This window comes from Giraffa tippelskirchi, chromosome 1 (assembly GCF_054371585.1).
Source record: "Giraffa tippelskirchi isolate mGirTip1 chromosome 1, T2T-mGirTip1v1.2.pri, whole genome shotgun sequence".
Lineage (NCBI taxonomy): Eukaryota > Metazoa > Chordata > Mammalia > Artiodactyla > Giraffidae > Giraffa > Giraffa tippelskirchi.
Window position 1 is genome coordinate 161,867,962 of NC_137275.1, and position 26,388 is coordinate 161,894,349.

The 26,388-nt window shown below is 38.6% G+C and overlaps 1 long non-coding RNA gene across 1 annotated transcript; it reads left to right on the forward strand.

Moving 5' to 3' along the window:
• Positions 1-272: 272 nt before the first annotated feature.
• Positions 273-24,676, forward strand: LOC145511267 (uncharacterized). Its single transcript, XR_014057713.1, has 5 exons — positions 273-580; positions 18,044-18,309; positions 18,805-18,919; positions 19,687-19,774; positions 22,751-24,676. It is a non-coding gene; the product is annotated as an uncharacterized LOC145511267 (long non-coding RNA).
• Positions 24,677-26,388: the final 1,712 nt, after the last annotated feature.

Here is a 26,388-nt window from a genome sequence, read left to right on the forward strand (position 1 = left end):
GTCCTGATCTGGTTGGAAGTTTACACAGCACTGTATTATTTCTAATGAGTTATGAACCCTTTATAAAAAGGGACTGTATCTCCGATCTCTTGTAGATTCCCATATTTTCCTGATACTACAGGTGTTTTACAAAAAGGACAACCAAAACCAAGTAGAGAGACTTCTAAGTTCTTGTCCCAAAAGTAAAAACTCTTAGTTAAGTGCTAAGAGTTACCCTTCGTAACTGCTAACTGTCACCCGTAGTTAACTGCTCATCAACCCCTCCCCCATCCCTCTTGCTATCAAGAGCAAAGTAGAGATTTGGAGCTTTTATTTTCATCAAATACTTTTTCTTAGCTAGAAGCCTTTACTCTTACCCACTCTTTCTTAGAGAATGTAGAAGAGAGGGTCCCTTTCCAATAATAAGATCATGTGAATTATCTCTTTGTCTTATGAAGCTTGTGAGGCAAATAAGAGGGAAGGAGAAAGCTAATATTCACTGAGCATTTACTGTGTGGCAGATATTGTTGTTAATGTGAACATCTTATGGACAAGAAGAGTGAATCTGCTGATGGGAGTAAGCTGACAATGTCATGAACTAGTAAGTGGTAAATCAGATCTCTTGACTCCATTGCCCCTGCTTTTCCCACTACTGTTTCAATAGAAATGGAAAGGGAAACTCGGATTTTGAAAAAGATTTTAGTTATGGTAACAATTGGGATTCTGAGCACTTACTATGTTCCTGCTATTAAGTGATAGACTCGAGTCCTGTCATAATGTTAGTATTTGGGGATAAGGAGTTATCCCATGTTACAGATTTTGTTTGCTCTGGAAGATTATTTACTCTTTGGCATGAACACAGCTGCATAATTTAGTTGCAGACAACCCTGATTTTGTAGATGGCCCCTTCATATGGGGACCCACTGTACTGCTTACTCCAGCAGGCAGTATCTTACAGTTCAGTCAAAAGACTGTGTCCTGTGGTTCAGGATGTCAGGCGGAAGGGCCTTTGATCTTGGAGTACCCTCAAATTCTCATTCTGAACCGCAAAGGGCTTCTTTTCAGAAAAAGTTGAACAATTCCACTCTCATTCCTCGACTACTTCATCCCTTGTCTTTCTGTTACTGCCCATCTGATTCTGACTACAGTTGTAAATAAGAAAATCCATTCACCGGTGTAGAGACAGGATTTCCATCGGAAGTGTGGCACAGATCCAATAAAATATAAAAAACTTTTTAACTATTACTGTTACTATTATATTCAGTGGTAAAGGTATTCTTGTCTCAGTATAAAATATTCTGCGAGTCTTCCTAGCCTTTAGCGATGGAATACAATAGGCAGATTAATGGGCTTCCCTGGTGACTCAGACAGTATAGAATCTGCCTGCAATGTGGGAGACCTGGGTTCAATCCCTGGGTGGAAAAGATCCCCTGGAGGAGGGCACGGCAACCCACAAGCCTCATGGGTTACAGTCCATGGTGTCGCATAGTCAGACACGACTGAGCAACTAAGCACAGTACACAGGCCGATTATAAGCCACATGCCCTTATGTATGCCTACATAAATTGTCATCTGTATGTTTTTTTCTGAATGATCTCTGCCAGGACTATAGTCTCTCTACCATTTAGATCTTGCTAATTCCCAGACAGTATCTTTAGGACTCTGAATTCACAGTCCCTGAGAATTCAATAACTTGTACATATCACCTCCTCCAGTACCTAGGACCTATGGCTCCATTGGCCTGAGTAGGAACCCCATTTCCTGACCAATTCAAGTTGGGGCTTGAAATCTTCCATTCAGTATTGAGCCCTGATGCAGAGTCAGTCCCTAAGGAGCTAAGGAATAAACTGAATGAGTGGTGATTTGCCTCTTTCCAATATGTTCCATAAAGTGTATGAGAGTGGCTACCTGTTAACAGAAATGCTTTTTTTCTCTAAAATAGTGAAGCACTGTCTGACACAAGGGCATCCCAAGAAAGACTGTGAAATACACATTTTCAGACTTGATCTCAGAACTCACTTGGAGAGTAATGCAGCAATGTTTTGGAAAGAAGGAGCACTGTTCTTCCTTGGGACTTCAAGATGGTGTTTCCCAGAAATACACATTTCCATCACATCGCCCACCTTTTAAGAAAATTTGCCAGTACAAATGTTCTTTATATGAGGGGGCAGCTGCAAATATTGTCATTATTAGGTTGGATTTACACACTGGCCAAGGAAGTGACTGTCTATGACATGATGCTGAAGCTCTGCAATGAGTGCATTGCTCAAAGCCTTGTATTAGAATAAGTCTTTCCATGTACATATGCCTGGGAAGGGTGTGGCTTGTGTAGATACCTCCAAAGTAAGCTTTCTTGAGAGACAAGCTTTCACAGAACAGAGGATGGAGAGTAAATAGGTGCACACAGTACGTAAAAGAAGCAGGAAGGATGAGGTATTGTGCTTTCCTGAAAATGAAGGCAGTGATTTTCAAGGATAAAGTTCATCTGTGTAGTGGAATAACCAAAGATGGAGTAAGGAATGAGACGACTTGGGTACATATCCTGAGTTTCTCATTAAATACTCTTGTGAATCTAAGTACACTGCATGACTTCTCTGGGCCTCAGTTTCCTCATCTATGAAACAATTAGGCTGATAAGATGGTAATTCCACTCTTCTCTGATCTGACCTTGCACTTTTGACCATGGATAAAAATCTGAATCACATTTAATATCTTGGCTTCATCCTTGGTTTTCTTGTCCTGATATAAGCAAGTTGGAGCATGGGCTTGGAGAGTGATTACTGGCATTGAATTACAGAATCCAAGAAAGACACCAGAGAGAAAAATTAGTTTACATCCCCTAGCTTACAAGCAGTAAGTTGGCTTCCCTGCCCTGACACGTGGGATGTTGTTGTTCAGTTGCTAAGTCATGTCCAACTTTTTGTGATCCCATGGACTGCAGCACACCAGGCCTCCCTGTCTCTCACTATCTCCTGGAGTTTGCTCAAATTCGTGTCCACTGAGTCAGTGATGCTGTCTAACCATCTTGTCATCTGTCACCCTCTTTTCCTTTTGCCTTCAATCTTCCCCAGCATCAAGGTCTTTTCCAATGAGTCAGCTCTTTGCATCAGGTGGCCAAAGTAGTGGAGCTTCAGTGTCAGTCCTTCCAATGAATATTCAAGGTTTCTTTCCTCTAGGATTGACTGATTTGATCTCCTTGCTGTCCAAGGGACTCTCAAAAGTCTTCTCTAGCACCACAGTTTGAAAGCATCAATTCTTCCAGGCTCAGCCTTCTTTATGGTTCAACTCTCAATCACTACATGACTACGGGAAAAAAACATAGCTTTGGCCATATGGACCTTTGTTGACAAACTGGTCTCTTTGCTTTTTAATATGCTGTCTAGGTTTCTCATAGCTTTTCTTCCAAGGAGCAAGTATCTTTTAATTTCATGGCTGCAGTCACTATCCACAGTGATTTCAGAGCCCGGGAAAATAAAATATGTCACTACTTCTACAAGTGGAATAGAAAATCTTTCAGCGGCTTTATAATAGCCTTGTAAGACGTCCAAGAAATGTTTGATTCATTGAGCTAATGTAAACTTCGGTTGGATTGCACCTTATTCTTGACCCCATCTCTTTTATTGTAGAAAAATACATGGAGTAAATACACAGGGTTGATGCTGTAAGATTATGGAGGAGAGAATGGAGGGAAATACAATAAGGCTAAATTCCTCCCAATCTGTTGGGTTCTCTTTGCCCAGACTAGCTGGTATTAGATGATTCCAGATACAGGAAATAGAGAGCAACTATTCCCATTTGGAGGGAGCTTCATTAGCAACAAAACTGAATGCACGTTTTCGTGTACTAAGCACATAGCATCATGAAGAACTCTTCTCTATGTGTGGGATTTAGGTCATGATCCTTTGCCATGCTTCCATGGGTATTCACTCAAGCAGCCCATGGCTTTGTCAAACATAGGAAGAAGAAGTTCCTCCTTAATGTGTGAAATATACCAGTGGCCACATTTGGGGCAACCACCTACCTGGTGTCTGCTTGACACAACAGCTTCATGGAAACACATGTACAATCAGTTAAGTTTAGTTCAGTTGCCCAGTCGTGTCCAATTCTTTGTGACCCCATGGACTGCAGCATGCCAGGCCTTCCTATCCCTCACCATCTCCCAAAGTTTGTCCAAGTTCATGTCCATTGTATTGGTGATGCCATCCAGCCATCTCATCCTCTGATACCCTCTTCTCCTTCAATACATGTACAATACTGCATGCCTATTTCTCCTATATGCTGCACACTTATTTATAGGATTTAACTTATTGCTCCTGAAGTCTTAGCCCCAAATGCAATTTAAAAGTTTCTCATGCCACGATAAGAATTATGGAGCTGGGGTGACAAGGTAACTGTAGCCAAGACACTTGGGTTACAGGCATGCATAGGTCTTAAATCCCAGAGCTGACTGGCTATGGGTTATGTTGCATTTCATTCAAGAGTGTGGTAGCAGTGGCTGGGGAGTCATAGCTCATAAGAACGTGAGCATGTAAGAAAAGGTCCTTCTTGTCATGTTGGGCCTCATGCCCCTGACCTACACTAAGCAGCTCTTAATGCACATACACTTACAGAAACACGTGTGGAGGGTGCTGGGGAAATTCCAACCACTTGCTGTCATTTCTGCTGCACTGTGTCCTGTCTTTTCCTCAGAGGAGACCCACCATGGCAAAGGATGCTTTAAATGGTAACTGCTACACATATTGGCCTTCTTCTCTACCTCCCTTCTAGTATTCCTCCTTGACATCTAGGAAACTGTTTTCAATGATTTTTAAAAGTGCATTTGTACACTATTTCAATTTTTATTTTATTCTCATCCATCCATATTATTTTTCCCTCCAAATATATAGACTGTTGCTTCCTTCTCTCTCCTTTGCCAAGTACTCTTATCCTCAAAATTAGAGATATAGGATCTGCAAAAACTCCTGATCCTGTTGAGTGTTTTTATGACTGGGAGCATGTTTTGGAGGGAAAGGCTCCATCTACAAAAGCCTTACAGCACTCAGTCATGACAACTGTCCCCCAACTCCTAGCAACTGGATGACAAAACACAAGATCTTAATCATGGCATACGTGGGTCTCCCTGACTGGCCCTTGGCCATCTTTTCAGATTCCTTATTCATCACAGTGCTACCCACAACCTGCCATTGTCCACTTAGCTCTAGCATCAAACTATTACCTGTCTTCAAACAATCACATTTGTGTCACACAGTTGTGCCTTGTGCCTTGACACAAACTATCTTCATGGCCTGGCCAAGACTACCAGCCCTTTAGCATCTGAGAAAAGCCTCTTTGTGCTTCAAGACTCAACTCAAGGGCTCCTCCTCTCTGAAGTCTTTACTACACTCCCCATAATGGGGAAGATCCAGGTGTTGCAGAACCCACAGGATAAACCACTGCAGGGAGGGAGACTCTTTAAAAATAAAATAAGATAAACATTCACTCAATTTCAGTTGAAATACTCTACCTGTGCATGAAAAGCTCTACAGAAACATGATGAGTAGTCTTAGGACAGGTTTTAAACAAGTGAGAGACCCTGACTCTTAAGCATCATTAATCTCACAGTATATTCATCCCTGATAGACCTGGCCACTTGCTTATTTTGTTTGCAGTGTTCTTTACACTTACTTCAGTCATTATCAAAGGAACATTGACTGATTTCTTTTTAAATTTCCCAGTACCAAAATGTGATTAGGAACCATATCAAACCCCAATACTCAACAAATGGGTTTTAACTGTTTTAACACCAATGATATATTAGTTGAAAGTACGGAAGTGCAGGCAATCTAGGTAAATTAAACTGCTGGGGTTTGCTGTAAAGATACCATCTCCTGGACATCAATATAGAAAATGAAGCATCACTGTAGTTGTCAGGAGTGGAACTGGGAGAAAAGTCTGAAGTCTGGGCAGCCCTGGTACCTAGATTTTGGAAGCTAGTATTCTGCTGTGAACCTGGCTCATTGCCTCTTCGTGTCTCCTTCTAGAATCCCTTAAACCCACCAGTGACTTCCCACCAGGTCTATGGTCCAGTCTCCTAAGAGAGAATCTGACTGACTTAATTCAGATAACTGTTGTCTTCCTCTCCTTTTCCCAATCTGGCTATGATGGGGTGTGTAGGAGGTCCATTTTTCACCAGTATCTGTTAAATAAGAGCACATTCACACATAAGCTAGGACCTACCAATCCCACTTGTAAATGTGCACCCAACAGAAATGCGTACGTCTTTTCACCACAAGACCTGGACTGGAATGATCATTGTACTCTAGAGGTACTAACCTTTACATGAAAACCAACCAAATACTCATTAATAGTTGAAAGACTATGCCAAAGAATGTTTGAACTACCACACAATTGCACTCATTTCACACACTAGCAAGTATTGCTCAAAATCCTCCAAGTTAGGCCTCAACAGTATGTGAACCGAGAACTTCCAGATATACAAGCTGAACTTAGAAAAGGTAGAGGAACCAGAGATGAAGTTGCCAACATCCATTGGATCACAGAAAAAACAAGAAAATTTTGGAAAAACATCTACTTCTGCTTCATCGACTATCCTAAAGCCTTTGACTGTGTAGACCACAACAAACTGTGGGAAATGCTTAAAGAGATGGGAATACCAGACTATCGTACCTACCTTCTGAGAAATCTGTATGCAGGTCAAGAAGCAACAGTTAGAACCAGACATGGAACAACAGACTGTTTCCAAATTGGGAGAGGAGTACGTCAAGGCTGTATATTGTCAACCTCCTTATTTAACTTAAAGCAGAGTATATTATACATGGTCAACACCGAAATCAGATTGATTATATTCTTTGCAGCCAAAGATGGAGAAGCTCTATACAGTCAGAAAAAACAAGACTGGGAGCAGACTGTGGCTCAGATCATGAACTCCTTATTGCCAAATTCAGACTTAAATTGAAGAAAGTAGGGAAAACCACTAGTCCATTAAGGTATGACCTAGATCAAATCCCTTATGAGTACACAGTAGAAGTGACAAATAGATTTAAGGGACTAGATCTGATAGACAGAGTGCCTGATGAACTATGGACAGAGGTTTGTGACATTGTACAGGAGACATGGATCAAGACCATCCCTATGGAAAAGAAATGCAAAAAAGCAAAATGGCTGTCTGAGGAGGCCTTACAGATAGCTGGGAAGAGAAGAGAAGCAAAAAGCAAAGGAGAAAGGGAAAGATATTCCCATCTGAATGCAGAGTTCCAAAGAATAGCAAGGAGAGATAAGAAAGCCTTCCTCAGCAATCAGTGCAAAGAAATAGAGGAAAACAACAGATTGGGAAAGACTAGAGATCTCTTCAAAAAAATTAGAGATACCAAGGGAACATTTCATGCAAAGGTAGTCTTGATAAAGGACAGAAATGGTATGGACCTAACAGAAGCAGAAGATATTAAGAAGAGGTAGCAAGAATACACAGAAGAACTGTACAAAAAACATCTTCATGACCCAGATAATCATGATGGTGTGATCACTCACCTACAGCCAGACATCCTGGAGTGTGAAGTCAAGTGGGCCTTAGAAAGCATCACTACGAACAAAGCTAGTGGAGGTGATGGAATTCCAGTTGAGCAATTTAAAATCCTCAAAGGTGATGCTGTGAGAGTGCTGCACTTGATATGCCAGCAAATCTGAAAAACTCAGCAGTGGCCACAGGAATGGAAAAGGTCAGTTTTCGTTCCAATCCCAAAGAAAGGCAATGCCAAAGAATGCTCAAACTACCACACAATTGCACTCATCTCATATGCTAGTAAAGTAATGCTCAAAATTCTACAAGCCAGGCTTCAGCAATACATGAACCGTGAACTTCCATATGTTCAAGCTGGTTTTAGAAAAGGCAGAGGAACCAGAGATCAAATTGCCAATATCCGCTGGATCATCGAAAAAGCAAGAGAATTCCAGAAAAACATCTATTTCTGCTTTATTGACTATGCCAAAGCCTTTGACTGTGTGGATCACAATAAACTGTGAAAAATTCTGAAACATATGGGAATACCAGACCATCTGACCTATCGCTTGAGAAACCTGTATGCAGGTCAGGAAGCAACAGTTAGAACTGAACAGAACAGTTCTGTTGTTCCGGAACAACAGAACAGTTCCAAATCCGGAAAGGAGTAGGTCAAGGCTGCATATTGTCACTCTGCTTATTTTACTTATATGCAGAGTACATCATGAGAAACGCTGGGCTGGAAGAAACACAAGCTGGAATCAAGATTGCCGGGAGAAATATCAATAACCTCAGATATGCAGATGACACCACCCTTATGGCAGAAAGTGAAGAAGAACTAAACAGCCTCTTGATGAAAGTGAAAGAAGAGAGTGAAAAAGTTGTCTTAAAGCTCAACGTTCAGAAAACTAAGATCATGGCATCTGGTCCCATCGCTTCATGGGAAATAGGTGTGGGAACAGTGGAAACAGTGTCAGACTTTATTTTTTGGGGCTCCAAGATCACTGCTGATGGTGATTGCAGCCATGAAATTAAAAGATGCTTACTCCTTGGAAGGAAAGTTATGGCCAACCTAGATAGCATATTTAAAAGCAGAGGCATTACTTTGCCAACAAAAGTCCGTCTAATCAAGGCTCTGGTTATTCCAGTAGTCATGTATGGACATGAGAGTTGGACGGTGAAGAAAGCTGAGGGCCGCAGAATTGATGCCTTTGAACTGTGGTGTTGGAGAAGACTCTTGAGAGTCCCTTGGACTGCAAGGAGATCCAATCAATCCATCCTAAAGGAGATCAGTCCTGGGTGTTCATTGGAAGGGCTGATGTTGAAGCTGAAACTCCAATACTTTGGCCTCCTCATGCGAAGAGTTGACTCAATGGAAAAGACCCTAATGCTGGGAAGGATTGGGGGCAGGAGGAGAAGGAGACGACAGAGGATGAGATGGTTGGATGGCATCACTGACTCGATGGACATGGGTTTGGGTAAACTCCTGGAGTTGGTGATGGACAGGGAGTCCTGGTGTGCTGCAATTCATGGGGTCGCAAAGAGTTGGACACGACTGAACGACTGAACTGAACTAAACTGAACTGAACTGAGAGAACATTTTGCAAAATGCCAGGCTGGATGAAGCACAGCTGGAATCAAGATTGCCAGGAGAAATATCAATAACCTCATATATGCAGATGACACCACCCTTATGGCAGATAGCAAAGAGAAACTAAAGAGCCTCTTGATGAAGGTGAAAGAGGAGAGTGAAAAAGCTGACTTAACATTCAGAAAATGCAATCATGGCGTCTGGCCTCACCACTTCATAGCACGTGGATGGGGAAACAATGGAAACAGTGACAGGCTTGATTTTCTGGGGCTCCAAAATCACTGTGGACGGTGACTGTAGCCATGAAATTAAAAGACGCTTGCTCCTTGGAAGAAAAGCTATGACCAACCTAGACAGCATATTAAAAAGCAGAGATATGGATGAAACTGGAGCCCATTATACAGAGTGAAGTAAGCCAGAAAGAAAAACAACAATACAGTATACTAATGCATATATATGGAATCTGAAAGATGGTAACGATAACCCTATATGCGGGACAGAATGAGAGACACAGATGCATGGAACAATTTTATGGACTCTGAGGGAGAAGGTGAGGGTGGGACGTTCTGCGAGAATGGCATTGAGACATGTGTATTGTCATATGTGAAACAGAGCACCATTCCATGTTCGATGCATGTGACAAGGGCTCGGGGCCGGGGCAGTGGGATGATCCAGAGGGATGGGAGGGGGAGGGAGGTGGGTGGGGGGTTCGGGAAGGGGAACACATGTAAACCCATGGCTGATTCTTGTCAATGTATGGCAAAAACTATTACAATATTGTAAAGTAATTAGCCCCCAAGTAAAATAAATAAATTTATAAAAAAAAAAAAAAAAAAAAAAAAAAAGCAGAGATATCACTTTGCCTGTAAAGGTCAGTATAGTCAAAGCTATGAGTTTTCCAGGAGTCATGCACGGATGTGAAAGCTGGACAATAAAAAAGGCTGAGTGCCGAAGAATTGGTGCCTTCAAACTGTGATGCTGGGGAAGACTCTGAGAGTCCCTTGGACAACAAGGAGATCAAGCCGGTCAATCCTAAAGGAAAGCACCCCTTGATATTCACTGAAAGGACTAATGCTGAAGCTGAAGCTCCAGTACTTTGGCCACCTGATGTGAAGAGCCAACTCGTTGGAAAAGACCCTGATGCTGGGAAAGATTGAAGGCAGGAGAAGAAGGGGACGACAGAGGATGAGATAGTTGGATGGCATCACCGACTCAATGGACATGAGTTTGAGCAAACTCCAGGAGATGGTGAAGGACAGGGAAACCTGGCATGCTGCAGTCCATGGGGTTGCAAAGAGTTGTACATGACTGAGCGACTGAACAACAAGTCAACAGACAAATTATGATAAAGTCACACTGGACAGCAAAGAGAATAAATATTCTACAAGTACAAATAGCAACGTGGGTGACTCTCACATACATAACACTGAGCAAGGGAAGACAGACACAAAAAAAATGCAGCCTGTATCACTATATTCACACAAAGTACAAAAACAGACAATATTGATCCATAGGGTTAGAAGTCGTGACAGTGATTAACCATTGCGTGTGGATACTGATTGGAAATGAACATGAGGGAAATTTCTGGGGTGTTGGTAAACACTGTATTTCTTGATCTGTGTGCTTGTTGCAAGGTTGTGTACAGCTTTTAAAAATCAGTTGAGTGGCATGCCAATGTACACTTATCAGTATGTAAATTATAACTGAATGGAAATGTTTTTTTCACTTAAGCAATTATTATTTATTTATAAAGTAGAACTAACTAATGACAACTGGGCCCTCTTGTTTCCAAAGCTGGAGAAACTCACCAAGGGCCACTAATCCAAAAACTAAAATTGTGAGCCTCAAAAGTAGAGGGCAAATTAATTTGTATAATACATGTCTTTTTTTTTTTTTAAATAACCATCCACGTAATGGATAATGCATTGAACTTATGTTCATAAGATCTGGGCTTGATTCCCAATCCCACCCATCATTAGCCATATGACAAACAATAGCTAAATTAATCCCACTTGCTTCACAGATGAGCAGTCTTGGGTCAAGAGAGATTAGTGATGATTTCTCTACTGCCTTAGAGAAATACTCTATGTACCAAATTCAAATCAAACCATGCAGATAAAGCTGCTTGTAAAGCACACAGTGCTATGGACCTATAAAGTATCAACTTTTAGAACTAAAAAGGAACATTAAAAAAATACAGTGGGAGAAATTTAATTTTAATGAAAAACCAAATAGAGCTATCAAAAACCCAAGGACTGGTTATAAGCCAAAGAATCTTAGTTCAGTTCTAGAGTGTAAGTATGTTTTATTAAACCAGTAAATTATTTTCAAGAGATTCCTAATGGCAAGTGCTTAAAATAAAACCTAATCCTATGAATTATGAACAAATGTAAACATTTAAAGTTTCTGTTCCAGGAATTAATAAGAAGCTAGACTGGGGCATTCATCCTAAAGAAATTTTCCAGACAATTGAAGGATTAAAATGTTGCTGTGCAAACTTCAACACGTACTCATTTTTATAGCAATGCCTTTAAAGTAATTTTTGAGAAAGATAACACAGTTAGGAAGGTGCAGACAACACAAACATGGATCTAGATGGATCATCATAAAGCAAACATCTGTGGGCCCACCACAGGAGTCAATAAATACAACACAGGAGACATCACAGAGGACTGCTGCTAGCCTCCCAATCCCGAGGCCCTCTTCCCTCCCAGAAAAGGCAGTCACTAACAAAGTTGTCTTAGTTTCTCTTCCCATTTCTCTAAAGTTTTAAAATCTTAGCAGGCCCTTCGCATTTAAAGTTGTGGACCTCTTTCTATGCTAATTAATTCATCACTCCTTTTAATGACTCTATTTTAAAAAGAGAGCCACCTGAGTACATTTTTTAACTGCTCAGATTTTAAATGTCTATTTGTCATATTAACATGAATTGTTTTACTGTGCAATGTGTTCTGATGCTTCCAGGTGCCAGTCATTTGGATAAGCATTGCCACTTGCCCCCAGTTAAATGGCTTTAGACCTCTGAACACTTCTAATTCATTCCTTTGTGCCGTTTCATTGTAGAAATCTGTCACCTGATATTTTTGCAAACCCACTTATTTCAAGCACCTCTCTCTACAGCAACAAATTCCTCTTAGGTCTGATTTTCCCTAGTTAATATCCTGGACAAAAGAGCAAACATCCAGTCTTCTCTCCAGCTTGTAGAGAAGAATTCCAGAATTGCTTGTTAAGAATAAAAATTCCTAAACCCATGAAAGTTTGACTTCTGGAGGTATAAGATGGGGGCCCCAGAATCTACAGTTGCATCAGATAATTGTTTTGTTGCTGGCCCCACAAACCAGTGTTTGGTAACCCTTGCTCTGTAGAGATGAGTAGTCTGGATCCCAGGCACAGGTCTCACTCCATATCCCATAAAGTCACACTTAATTCACATATTACTCACCACACACACGCTAAAACATGCACAAGCATATACCCACTCACCAAGGAAAACAGCTCCACAGCAACCTAGGAATTAAAGGGTAACGTACCTCTATCCTAGTTCGAGTCTTTACACATATTGGAATTTACCTCAGGTGAAAAATTCTGTGAAGTCCAGAGGACAGTATTTTCCTGAAATTGTATGGGTGGCATTTAAACTCACATGCTCTCGTGAGTTCATTAGTTTGTATTTTTAAAGTCTCTATATATCTCCAAAGATCATAAGGAATTCAAGAGAGAGACAGGGAAAAACAATGGGGAGAGGGAGAGGAGAAAGGAAGGAAGGGAGGGAAAGTGGGTAGGAAGCAGGGAGATAAGCAAGAAAGACAGGAAAAAGAAAAGAAAACAGAATGCTGAAAAATCTCAACAGACCCAGGTGATTCAAAGTTTGGTTCCCAGCCCTGATCAGTAGCTAGCCAATGAACAGACAGTGACATAAGTAGTTATCTATTTAGTGACTGAATAATTGTGTATTGGAAATCTATGATTCCAGGCACTATGCAAGGGGCTGAGGACAATAAGATGAACAAGACAGGCAGTTCTGGCCATTTTGCAGCTTACAATCTGATAGGAGTGAAAAACACTGCGTAAGCACACAGAAAGCAAGAGTCTCACTGAACTTTGTTTCTCTCATCTGTCCTTCTCATTTCTCTTTTCAAATGTATCAAAAGTCAAAAGGAGAGTCCCTTTAGAGGACTGTGTGTTATAAGGTAAAGAACTGCAAGCCATGTCAAAATGAGGAATGACTGAATGAGATGCAACAGTTTAGTCTGGAAAGATAAACCTCAGAAGAAGTTGGAGAGTTGTTCTCAAATATTTGAAGGAAAAATCTGTAAAAGCAGGACTTGACTCAGTTTGTCCCATTACAACAGGCAGAACCAAGGAGGACAGAAGAAAGAGACAAGGAAATAGAACACAGCTCAGCTCCCTAGCCTCCATTAGCTTGAGTCTTTGAATGACTGCATGGAATACAACCTCTCATTGAGGATTTTATGTCTATGAGAAAATAACTTTCTCCTGGGTCAAAGAACATTTTTCAAAGTTAGTAACTATAAAATGACGCTGTGAAGAAATCTTCAAGCTCTTTAAAAAATATAACATGGCCATATTAAAACTATTTTCTTAACTATGTTTGGAAAATATTTGCAAAACATGGCAGTTTCTATACACAATCATTCCTACATAAGAGGAGCTCACAGGAACAGATTAAGAAGAAATCCTCTAACAAAAGAATAAAAGCACAAATACAGGCCATGAATATGGACTGCCATTTTGAAAGAGTCAGTTATAAACAGTTCTTATCAATTATAAAAAAAAAAAAGATAAATAAACAAAACTATTTTCTTTAGGGGAAATATGAGTGACAGTGACAAAATTAGAAACACATTTGGCTAAGAAATTGCTTATAAAGTATGTGAATAAATACCAAGAATAATTATTTTGCATGTTATTTCTAGTATTCCTACAATCAATATACATTTTAAAAGATTTGGTTTATCTTAACTGGTATGTGTTATTTTCACTTTAAGAACTTTGTATTTGAAAACTGTTTTAATAGCACTGTTCCACCTAGTCAATATTTCAAAATCATATCATTTAAATTATTTTTGTTGCTCATTTTAATTTCAGATATGTGCCAAACTGGACAAGAAATTTTATGGTCATTCTAATGAAAATGTTCTTTTTGGGGGAGAAATTATCAGCAGTTTCTGAACTTAGAGCTCTCACATACTAAATTTCATAGAAAATTCTTTGAGGCTTGGATAGCCAGTTAATACTTTCTGATAGAAGCAGGGAAGGGGGACAAGGTCAGTTCAGCAGAGTATGGCACAGCCTTTGCTCAGGAAGGAACTCTAAAGGTCAATATTGGCCACATTGAAGAAAAAAAGAAAACCTGAAGATTTAAACAATTTTCATTCTTTCCTAAAAATAGTAGTTGTTCACTCATGATCTTGGGCATGTCATCGAGTTTCTCTGAGCTTTGGTTTCTTCATACCTGAAGTGGTAATAGAAAACAAAAACTGTCTCAGGATTGCCATGAAATAGCATGTGTGAAAGTTCTTAGTAAATCAGAAAATTATAGGTAACCTTGACTCAAAACAATCAACACCACCAAAAGCAGACCTTCAAGAGTCAAGTAAGGATGAGCTTTTGCAATGACCTTGGGTAGCCTGGGAGGATGTAAGAAAGAATGCAGGGAATAGGCAGGGAGACCACCCAGGCTTCAGTCAGTTCTTCTAACTAGACCTTTTGTTTGGCGTCTAACATCCACAGCAGTGTGGGTCATTTTGTGCTTGGCCAGGAGTTAGAAGACACAGTAGTCTTCTGCATTCATTCATACATGAATTATTGGGTCTTCCTTGCCCACCTCTCCACCCTGTAAGGCTCAGCTGCCCCTCAGTCCTAAGATGGGAATTATAGGACTCTATGCCATTGATATGTTACTAAACTATATCCCCATGACACCATGTTACTCCTCCCCACTCCATGACATCTGTCCTCCCTAAAGTGGCTGACATAGACAGAACCCATCAAGGCAGACCGACAGCCGTGACTCAGGCCAGGTGCTGACTGGTTTGGCTGTATTCTGGTGACAGACGCCTCCCACCTGGGTGTCTCGTGTCCCAGGCCTCCCTAGTCATTTCTGTGAGATTTGTAACTTGAGCTATGTTTCTTCCCAGAATTAAAATGTAGAGGCATGATATTAAATATCCACTGGTTAAATATAATCAAGCTCCAGTGTTGAATTCTTTTTTTGTTTCAAACTCTTTGCATTTAAAGCTGATTACATTGCTGAAAGCCCTCTACCCTCACTCTTCAATTCCACCCACTGCTCTCACTACCCCCAGAACCCTCTTTCCTGGGGTCTCAGATAATCTCGCCTTCCCTGTGTGGTGCTAGTCTTTCATCATTCTCTTAGCATATGGACCAGCCCTGGCAGTGGAATGCAGCCTTCCTTAAAAGCTCACTTTAGAATCAATTTTCAGAATAACCTATTAATGACTCACAATTGTGAGCCTAACAGAGACTCTGCTTTCTCAACTTTCTTGGTAGACAGACAAACAAACAAAATTATCACTACAGTGGTTTGAGCTTTTGCCAACATCAGAAAAAAAAAAAAAGAATGCAGAAACACTGTCATCAGGGTGCTTTACTCACTAGTTTAGAGAACTGAAAATGATGCAGCAAGATACTTGAGGCATGGGCTATGGAGTCCAACAAACTCAGTTCTGATCTGTTCCAAATTACACTATCCTGTGCAACTTTGCACAAATCATTTTTCATCCCTGGATCTCAGCTTCCTATCTGTCAAGTGAGAATTATAGTGACAGCTACCTCATGAAGCTGACGTAGGGATCCATTGAGATAATGCATATACAGCACCTAACAAAGAGGGTGCACAGCGTAAGTACTCAATCAGGTTAAGTACTCAATATTACTAATATTACAAATTATATAATCCACTCAAATGCAGTATTATAAATGAGATAACTTACTGAGGCCCCTGAGAAAAGTAGATGAGTCACCTAAGACCATGCATCAAATTCTGAGTTAATGGCAGAGCATGAACTTTCACTAAGTACTCATTTCATTTAGCGTTTATTGAGTTTATTTTGTGCTGGATACTGAGTGAAGTGCTAGAGGGGCAAGGATGAATGAGACAAGGTCAGCAGCCTCAGATGAGCTCAGACATTATTTATCAGAAGACATGAACCATGTGTGTGAAGAGTTAAAATTTGTTAAGGAAATAATAGAGGTACATTCAAAGAACAGAATTAGATGGTGTAATTCTTTCTCAGATAAAGTGAGTCTTACAAAAAAAGTTGATAAGAAACAGTTTTCATGGATGCCAAAAGGCAAAGTACAGAAGATAGTATTCCAGGAAGAACAAAGAATATACAAAACATACAAAAATGCATGATGATCTGAAATCCCCATGGTCCATATGACAAAGTTTTTAAAATTCAATTGAACTTGCTGAGGTACAAAGAACTAGGTGGGACTGGAGATAGCAACCTGCTGAAATGCTCATCTTCTCAGCCTTGTGTCACCATGATGGGCTGTTCAGGAGCTAAAACAAAATCCGGAGTTATAGAAACGTTTGATACGAATTATCCTTGGTGGTAGATATTTTAAGAAAGTAGCATGGTGATTATCTAGGATCTCTCTACTCAACTAACAGTCATTTGTCCTTAAAATCAGCAAGAGAGGCTGCAGCTAAAAGTCAAAACCAACTCAAGGCAGTACTGAAGATTCACTGGCAATAAAGAGCTGAAACTTGGCACCCACTGGAGCTTCTGGTGCCATGTTATATGACTCCAGCTTCATGCTCCTGGAGTGCAATGACATCCTGTAAGGACTTCCATGATATTGCTCAGCCTCACTCTCAAATGCCAGCACACATTTATCACTCCCTTTCTCTATGCTAATCCCGCTGGTCTTGTATCAGTTCCGTGAACAGATTTCCCCCTTTCCAGCTTCAAGGCATTTGCCTTTGCTTGTCCTTGGCCTGGAATGCTCACAGCTCAGGGTTTTGCACTTCTTCCCAACCTTGAAGTCTCAGGTCTCCATGTCACCAACTCAGAAGTTCATCTTTAACTAAATTAGAGAAAACCTCACTATCCTATATGAGTATTTTCTACCATCATACATTTTTCCTTTCATAAAACTTACAAATTCTTCCAAATCACCAACACCCGACCTAGTACCTGGCATGTAAAGTATTTAAGATATATTTGCTGAACAAAGGAAAGACAGAATTGGGGGGCAGTGTTTTATGGGAAGGATGGGAAATTTGCAAGTTCACAACCTGGTACCTGAGGCAACCCTTGGAATCACAAAGAACTGGGTTTGTGTCCTACTTCTTCCATTTATTAACTGCTTGTTGTCGTTGTTCAGTCACTAAGTCATATCTGACTCTTTGCGACCCCATGGACTGCAGCTCGCCAGGCCTCCCTGTCCCTTACTATCTCCCAAAATTCGCCCAAGTTCATGTTCGTTGAATCAGTGATTACCCATTTGCCCATGGTAAAACTCCTTATCTTTTCAATATCTACCTCAGAGTCCTCATTTCTAAAATAGGAGTAATAACACTTATAGGAGGTTTGTAGATTGACAAGAGATTTTAAATTATTTAAAATCACCTAGGTCAATGCTGACCACTTCCCTTTAAATCTTCAGTCTTAAATAAATTTTTCCAGAGCTCAATTTTAAATCTTGGGTTATGTCTTATAACAAGACTAAATCTAAGAAGAAGGAATAAGTGACACAAGAGTCCCACAAAGGACACCTGGCACATGGGGGCAAAGTGTGACAGCATACATTTATTTACGACCAGCTCTATGAATAGTCACTCTATCAATTCATCTGGAACTGGTTAGTGGTTTATATGTAAGGGATGACAATGTTCATGGCATGATCTGCAGGTTTTAACAATCTATGATTCTAACCAAGGCAATGTTTAAGCTGATCAAAGAAATCAAGCATCTTTTTTGCAGCTCAGCTTCCTGCTTTGTTAAACACTGCCATGAGTCCAGGACGCTGACTCACTTCACCTCCGCTTTATTTACTGATTGTAAGATAAAACTCCTCGGTAACTGAGCAGGTGCTACTTGATGCCAAAGATGCACAAAAGGAAGCAGCATTTATCTCGGCAGTAGCATCTCCATTAATCATCTGGACAAGACATGGAGATCAGATACATTCTTCTCTGTTAACAAGCAAAGACAAAAGGGACTCTGGGGCTATCTGTAAGCAGGACTAGGTAAGTGGAGCTGTGAGCGACTCATGGTGGGTTGTTTCCCCTTTCATATGGTCTTCCCTGCCCCCATGTTCCCATCTTCTCTGAGAACTATCCACTCACTTAGAACACTGGCCACATTATTCCCACTTGACCAAGTTTGAAAACTGCTACCAGTTTCTGGGAGATTTGTTTCCCCTCTAGTGCCTTCTGTGGTCACCTGAAATGGAGGATGACAAACAATCCTCCCTTCTTCTTCTCCTTTGGCCCCAAGTCTCCAACCAAAATAAACTGTTACAGTCATGAGAATTTTTTTTATTAAACAAACAAAAAACAAACAAAACAAAAAAATCCAAAAGGACCGTGACCACAGAACTGTGACTAATATTGGAATTTAGCAAGAAGTCAGCTCTGGTTTCATGAGGCTACACTAAGAATTTGGGAACATTTTGCTATTAAAGCTCATGATGAATGACTCTAGGAAGAAAGAGCTGCAATTTCTAATGTCATCTTTTTCAGTATCAATTTCATGCTGCTGGTAATGGGGAATGACATGAAGGTATGTAGCAGACCGTCTCCTTGACTGACAAAGATAAGCTACTATCATATCAGTCCTGGCATCAGAGAGCTTCTGGTTTGTAACTTAAATTTGATTCAGAAAGGGGGAGGTTTCAGGAGAGTATAATAAATCATTCCATTTTCACTATGTTTAGATTAAGCCCATCAACTCTCCCAAGAGGTTAACCAATGTACACTTAGCAATAAAAAGAAACTCAATCCTGTGTGCTTCAGCCAATTCACTTTTAGTAATTTATTCTTCACAAATTTCAGCTTTCAGTAAAGTTTCAAGGATGATACAAGCAATTCCTATACATCTATTTCCCAGATTCAACAACCACTTACACTTTCTTCAGTTTGCTTTATTGTTTGCTTGCTTGTGCTATGTGTGTCTGTGCGCATGTGCAGGTGAATGTATGTAACGTCTTAAGCCCTTTGAAAGAAAGTTGCATACCTCTACTGCTAAATACTTCAGCATGCATTTCCTAAGAACAATGACTTACTCAACTACAGTACAAGCATAAAAATAGATAAAACTTTGTCATATTACTATTATCTAACCCACACATAATAATCAAATTTTGCAATTGTTCCAATATCCTTTAGATTTTTTTTTTCCTCAGTCCAATATCCAATGCAGAATCATTCATTGCATTTTGTTGTCTTGTTTCTTTTAATATGGGAAAGGTTAAGTTCCTCAGTTTTTCTGCATATTTCACAACCCAGCACTTTTAAAAGTACAAGCCAATTATTTTATAGATTAATCCTAAACTTAAGGTCATTACTTCATTCAAAATCAGACTTTGATTTTTTTTTTTTTTTTTTTTTGCCTGAATACCGCAGAAGTACTACTGGAAAAAAAGAAGACTCTTGAGCCCAAGAAGAGTTTTCAAGAAGACTCTTGAAAACCAGTTATCTCATACAGAGTGAAGTAAGCCAGAAAGAAAAATACCAATATGGTATACTAACACATATATGTGGTATTTAGTTAATTGGTAAAGATAACCCTGTATGCGAGACATATAAAGAGACACAGATAAATAGAACAGTTTTATGGACTCTATGGGAGAGGGCGAGGGCAGGATGATATGGGAGAATGGCATGGAAGCATGTAAATTATCATATGTGAAACGAATCACCAGTCCAGGTTCGATGCATGATACAGGGTGCTTGGGGCTGGTGCACCGGGATGACCCAGAGGGATAGGATGGGAAGGGAGGTGGGAGGGGGATTCTGGAAGGGGAACACATGTACACCCATGGTAGATTCATGTCAATGTATGGCAAAACAAATACAATATTGTAAAGTTAAAAAAAAAAAACAAAAAAACCAGTTATCTCATTCTCACTCCTACCACCCTGAATGAAAATATCTCCTAACATACAGAGCATGGGTGTGTTCCTCAGCAGGGTATTTCTTTAGTGATGAAGCCAAATTTATAAATTAATAACTTTTCTGGACCTGCCTTGACAAAGTTAAAAACCAAGTTTAAAGACAATCAAACTGATTCTAAATAATTGGATTCCAAACAAATCCCAACAATATTTAAAACAATACAAAAAACAAGCATCTAACAGTGTGAAATTTAGAATTTTTTTCATCGAACTAAAAATTATCAATCATACAAAGAAGCTAGAAAATACGATCCACAACAGGAGAAAGAAAAATCAATAGAAATAGACCCAGAAGTGACACACGTGATAGAACAGGCATACAAGGGTTTTAAAACAGAGTAATGAAAGATATAAAAAAGTCCCAAATTAATATTTATACATGAAAAATACAATATATGAATAGAATAAATAACATCATATTAGACTTGTAGAAGAAAAAGTTGGTGAACCAAAAGACACAGCAATAGAAACTATCCACAGTGAAACAGAGATTAAATAAACTGAAGTGATGAACAGATCATCCATAAGCCTATGGATCAATATCACACATTCTAGAGTATGTTTAATTGGAGCCTCCAAAGAAAGCTAGGGTGGGGAGAAAAAAAATACTTTTAAAAATAATGAGGGACTTCTCTGGTAGCCCAGTGGTTAAGAATCCTCCTGCCAGTGCAGGGAACATGGTTCAACCCCTGGAGTGGGAACTAAGATCCAACAAATCATGAGGGAACTGAGTCCATGTGCCATAACTACTGAGCCCATACTCTAGAGCCCATGAGCCACAACCATTAAAGCCAGCACCCCCTAGAACCTGCTCTGCAACAGGAGAAGCCACCACAAGGAGAAGCCTGAGCACTGCAACTAGAGAGTAACCTCTGCTCACCACAATTAGAGAAAGCCTAAATGTAGCAACAAACACACAACGCAGTCAAAATGAATAAATAAATAATTTTAAATGGCATTTTTTTCAAATTTGAACAAAATAATAAAGCATCCAAAATAGTCAACAAACCCCAAGCAGAAGAAACATGAAGAAATTATCAATAAAGCAAATCATAACCAAATTTTTGAAGACACACAATAAACAGATATTTTTAATGCAGACAGAGAAACAAAGACAATACTGAAAGGAGGGTTCATATTAGAAGCAATATAAGTAATAAGAGAATGTAATGATCTCTTTAAAAAGAACTATCAATCAGGAAATCTATACCAGTGAAAATCTTTCAAAATCAAAAACAGAATGAAGACATTTTTTAATATAAACAAGCTGAGATGAGTTACCACCAGAAGAACAGCACTATTAGAATCACTAAGGAAGAGCTCAGGCATAAGTAAATGATATCAGATGGAAATTTGGATCTAAATACAAAAGAAAGAAGTTCTCAGGAAACAGCAAACATATAGGTAATTATAAAAGACATTTTTCTCATTGTTTAATTTCCTGAAAAGACAAATACTCAGAGTAATGAGATTTATAATATACGTAGAAATGCAATCAGTGACAAAAATAGTATCTATAACTTTAACTTTCCGAGAGAAAGTTAAATGGAAATACAGATTTTATATGAAGCGATATAATATGTTCAGCATAGAAGGAATATAAAAACCCTAAAGTAAGCACTAAAAAGCAATGCCAAAATATCAAATACAGATAACAAGCCAACAAAGGAGATGGAGTTATAAAAATACTCAATTTATCAAAAAAAAGAGGAAAAAGCTACAAAAAAAGATGGTACAAATAGCAGCAGCAAAACAGCAGATTTAAACATAATCATATTGATAATAATATCACATTAAAAGTAAATGTTCTACAAAAAGCACAGATTCTCAGATTGTAAAAAAAAAAGTTTATGCACTTAATAACAATTTTAAAATATAGTAAGTCAGTAACTAGTAGAATTGAAAGGTAAAAGAGACAAAAAAGTTTACAGTTGAACTCAACACTCTGACTTAATAACTGATAGAAAAAGTAGAAAATCAGTATGGATATAAAGGACTTGAAAAACATAATCAACGTAATGTTTATTGAACAACGTATGCAACATATATTAAGTTCAAGTGCACACAGAAAATTTACCAAAATAGACCATATTCTGGGCCATAAACCAAGCATCGGTAAATTTAAAAGGACTTAATAATACAAAGTATATTGTCTTATCAGGACACAATTAAAAGTCAATAAAAGAGATGTGCATGAAATACCTTCAATTATTTAAAAATTAAATGATACATTTCTAAATAACCCATGGCTTAATGAAGAAATTAAAACTGTAAAATATTTGAACTTCATAAAAATGCACACACAGCATATCAAAATTTGTGAGACACAGCAAGGTATTTTTTAATATTTCAATTTTTTAGTTTATTTATTGTTAATTGGAGGATAATTTCTTTACAATAATGTGTTGGTTTTTGCCATACATCAACATGACTAGTGGAAAAACCATAGCTTTCACTACACAGACCTTTGTCAGCAAAGTAACGTCTCTGCTTTTTTTTAATATACTGTCTAGGTTTGTCATTGCTTTTCTTCAAAGGAGCAAGCGTCTTTTGATTTCATGGCTGCAGTCACCATCCACAGTGATTTTGGAGCCCAAGGAAATAAAGTCTGTCACTGTTTCCATTGCTTTCCCATCTATTTGCCATGAAGTGATGGGACCAGATGCCATGATTTTCATTTTTTAAATATAGAGTTTTAAGTCAGCTTTTTCACTCTTCTCTTTCACTTTCATCAAGAGGATCTTTAGTTCCTCTTCACTTTCTGCCATAAGGGTGGTGTCATCTGCATATCTGAGGTTATTGATATTTCTCCCTGAAATCTTGATTCCAGCTTGTGCTTCATCCAGTCTGGCATTTTGCATGACGTACTCTGCATAGAAGTTAAATAAGCAGGGTGACAATATATAGCCTTGATGTACTCCTTTCCCAATTTGGACCCAGTTCATTGTTCCATGTCCGGTCCTAATAATTGCTTCTTGACCTGCATACAGGTTTCTCGGGAGGCACATAACATGGTCTGGTATTCCCATCTCTTGAAAACTTTTCCAGTTTGTTGTGATCCACACAGCCAAAGGCTTTAGCATAGCATGAAGCAGATGTTTTTCTGGAATTCTCTTGCTCTTTCTATGATCCAACAGATGTTGGTAATTTGATCTCTGGTTCCTCTGTTTTTTCTAAATCCAGCTTGTACATCTGGAAGTTCTTGGTTCACATACTACTGAAGCCTAGCTAGTCCGAATGGCCATCATTAAAAAATCTACAAACAATAAATGCTGGAGGGGGGGAAAGAAAAGAGAATCCTCTTGCCCTATTGGTGGGAATGTAAACTGATACAGCCACTATGGAGAACAGTACAGAAATTCCTTCAAAAACTAGGAATGAAACTACCATATGACCCAATAATCCCACTACTGGGGATATATCCTGAGGAAACTGCAACTGAAAAAGATACACATACCCCAGTGTTCACTGCAGCACTATTTACAATAGCTAGGACATAGAACCAACCTAGACGTCCATTGATAGATGAATGGATAAAGAAGCTATGGTACATATATACAAAGGAATATTACTCAGCCATAAAATGGAATGCATTTGAGTCAGTTCTAATGAAGTAAATGAACCTAGAGCCTATTATACAGAGTGAAGTAAGTCAGAAAGAGAAGAACAAATACTGTGTATTAACACACATATATGGAATCTAGAAAGTTAGTACTGATGAACCTAAGTGCAGGGGAGCAATGGAGACCAGACAGAGAGAACAGACTTGTGTAACACAGTATTAATAAGTTTTATAGCATCAAATGCCTTGACTTGAAAAGAAGAAATATTATGAGTCAGTTACTTGCATTTTCACATTAAGAAACAAGATAAAGTGGAGAAGGTTAAACCCAAAGTAAGCAGGAAGAATGAAATTTTTAAAAAAGAAGAGCAGAAATCAATGAAACATAACACAAAATGAAGTAGATAACAAATGAAATTAAAAGCTAGTTTTAAGATTGATGAGATGGATAAACCTCTAGTAAGCTGATAAGGAAGAATAGAGAGAATATGCAAATTAAAAATGTCAGGAACTAAAGAAGACATCACTAGAGATCCTATGTATCTTACAATTTTAATAAGAAGATACTGTAAAGAAATTTTATGAAAAGAATTTTAACAACATAATAAAAAAGAAAAATTCTTTGAATCATACAAACTACCAAAGCTCAACACAAAACAAATTTGAAAAGCCTTGTAACTATTAAAGAAATTGATTTAATAACTTATAAACTTTCCAAGAAGAAAACTCTTTGCACAGATGGCTTCACTAGAAAATTATTTAAAACATTAGAAAACAATGCAAATTATATTCAAAATATCCTAGAAAATACAATTGGAAGGAACACTTTTCAGTTCATTGGTAAGACCACATTGCCTTGACACCAAAACCAAAGAAAGAATTTACAAGAAAACAACAGAACAACATCCCTCATTAATGTGGAAGTCAATCAGTCATGTGTGACTCTTTGTGACCGAATGTTAAGCCCACTTTGAATTACTGAGATGAATTCAATTTGCTAAGTATTTGTTAAAGATTCTCCAGGCCAGAATACTGGAGTGGGATCTTCCCAACCCAGGGATCGAGCCCAGGTCTTCCACTTTGCAGGGAGATTCTTTACCAGCTGAGCCACAAGGGAAGCCCAAGAATACTGGAGTGGGTAGCCTTTCCCTTCTCCAGCAGATCTTCCTGACCCAGGAATCGAACCAGAGTCTCCTGCATTGCAGGTAGATTCTTTACTAACTGAGCTATCAGGGAAGCTCATTCCTCATGAATATATATATATATAAATCTTCAACAAATACTTAGCAAATTGAACTCATCTCAATAATTCAAAGTGGGTTTGACATTCAGAAATCATCAGTGTAATTTCTCATCTAAGAATCTTAAAATGAAAATTTAAGTTTTATCAACTTTCCCAATCTGATAGATAAACCTACAGTTAACACTACACTTAAGGATAAAGACTGAATGCTATCCTTCTAAGATGAAGAACAAGGCAAGGATTCTGCTTTAATTATTTCTATTCAACATTATGGTATAAATCATGGCCAGAGAAATAAGGTAAGATAATAATAAATGAAAGAATGAAGAAGAGAAATAGGCATTGGAAAGGAAGAATTCAAACTGTTCTTGTTCAGGGTACATGTTCATCTATGCTGAAAATCCTAAGGTAAGTGTTAGTCCCTCAGTCGTTTGGACTCTTTGCAACCCCATGAACTATAGCCTGCCAGGCTCCTCAGCCCATGAGATTCTCCAGGCGAGAATACTGGAGTGGGTTGCCATTTCCTCCTCCAGGGGATCTTCCCAACCCAGGGATCGAACCTGGGTCTCCCATATTGCAGGCAGATTCCTTACCATATGCACCACCAGGGAAGCTAAGGAATTTCCAAAAAGACACCAAGAAAAAATAAATGAGTTTAGCAAGATTATAGTATACTAGATCAACACATAAAAGTCAATTATATTTTCATATATTTGCCACAAACTATCAGAATTTGAAATTTTAAAATTATAATTCACAGTAATATCAAACATGAAATAAATAGAAATACAGTTTAAAAACTACATGAAAGTCATATTCACTGAGAACTGTACAATGTTGCTAAGACAAATTAAAGAAGACAAATGCAGAGCTGTATCAGTTTTATGATCAGAAGATTTTATATTTTCAGAATGTCTGTTTTCTCCAAATTGATCTATAGATTCAATGCATTCATAAACAAAACATCAACTGACTTCCTTGTAAAAATTGGAAGGTCAATGCTAAAATTTACATATAAACTCAAGGAATTCAGAATAGACAAACTAATTTTGAAAAGGATAGACAAAACTGAAAGACTCACCCTATGTGATTTCAATACGTATTGTAAAGATACAGTAAGTAAGACAACTTGGTATTGGCATAATGACATATAGATCAATGAACCAGAAAGTCCATCTATCTATCTAACTATTAACAATTGACATTAGACAAATACGCCAGAATAATTCAACTGGAAAAGGATTTTTTCAACAAGTTTCACTGGAATGATTATACCTCCCTATTTAAAAGTTCACATTGACTTTCATCTTATACAAGAGTTCAAAATCAATCACTGATATAAATAA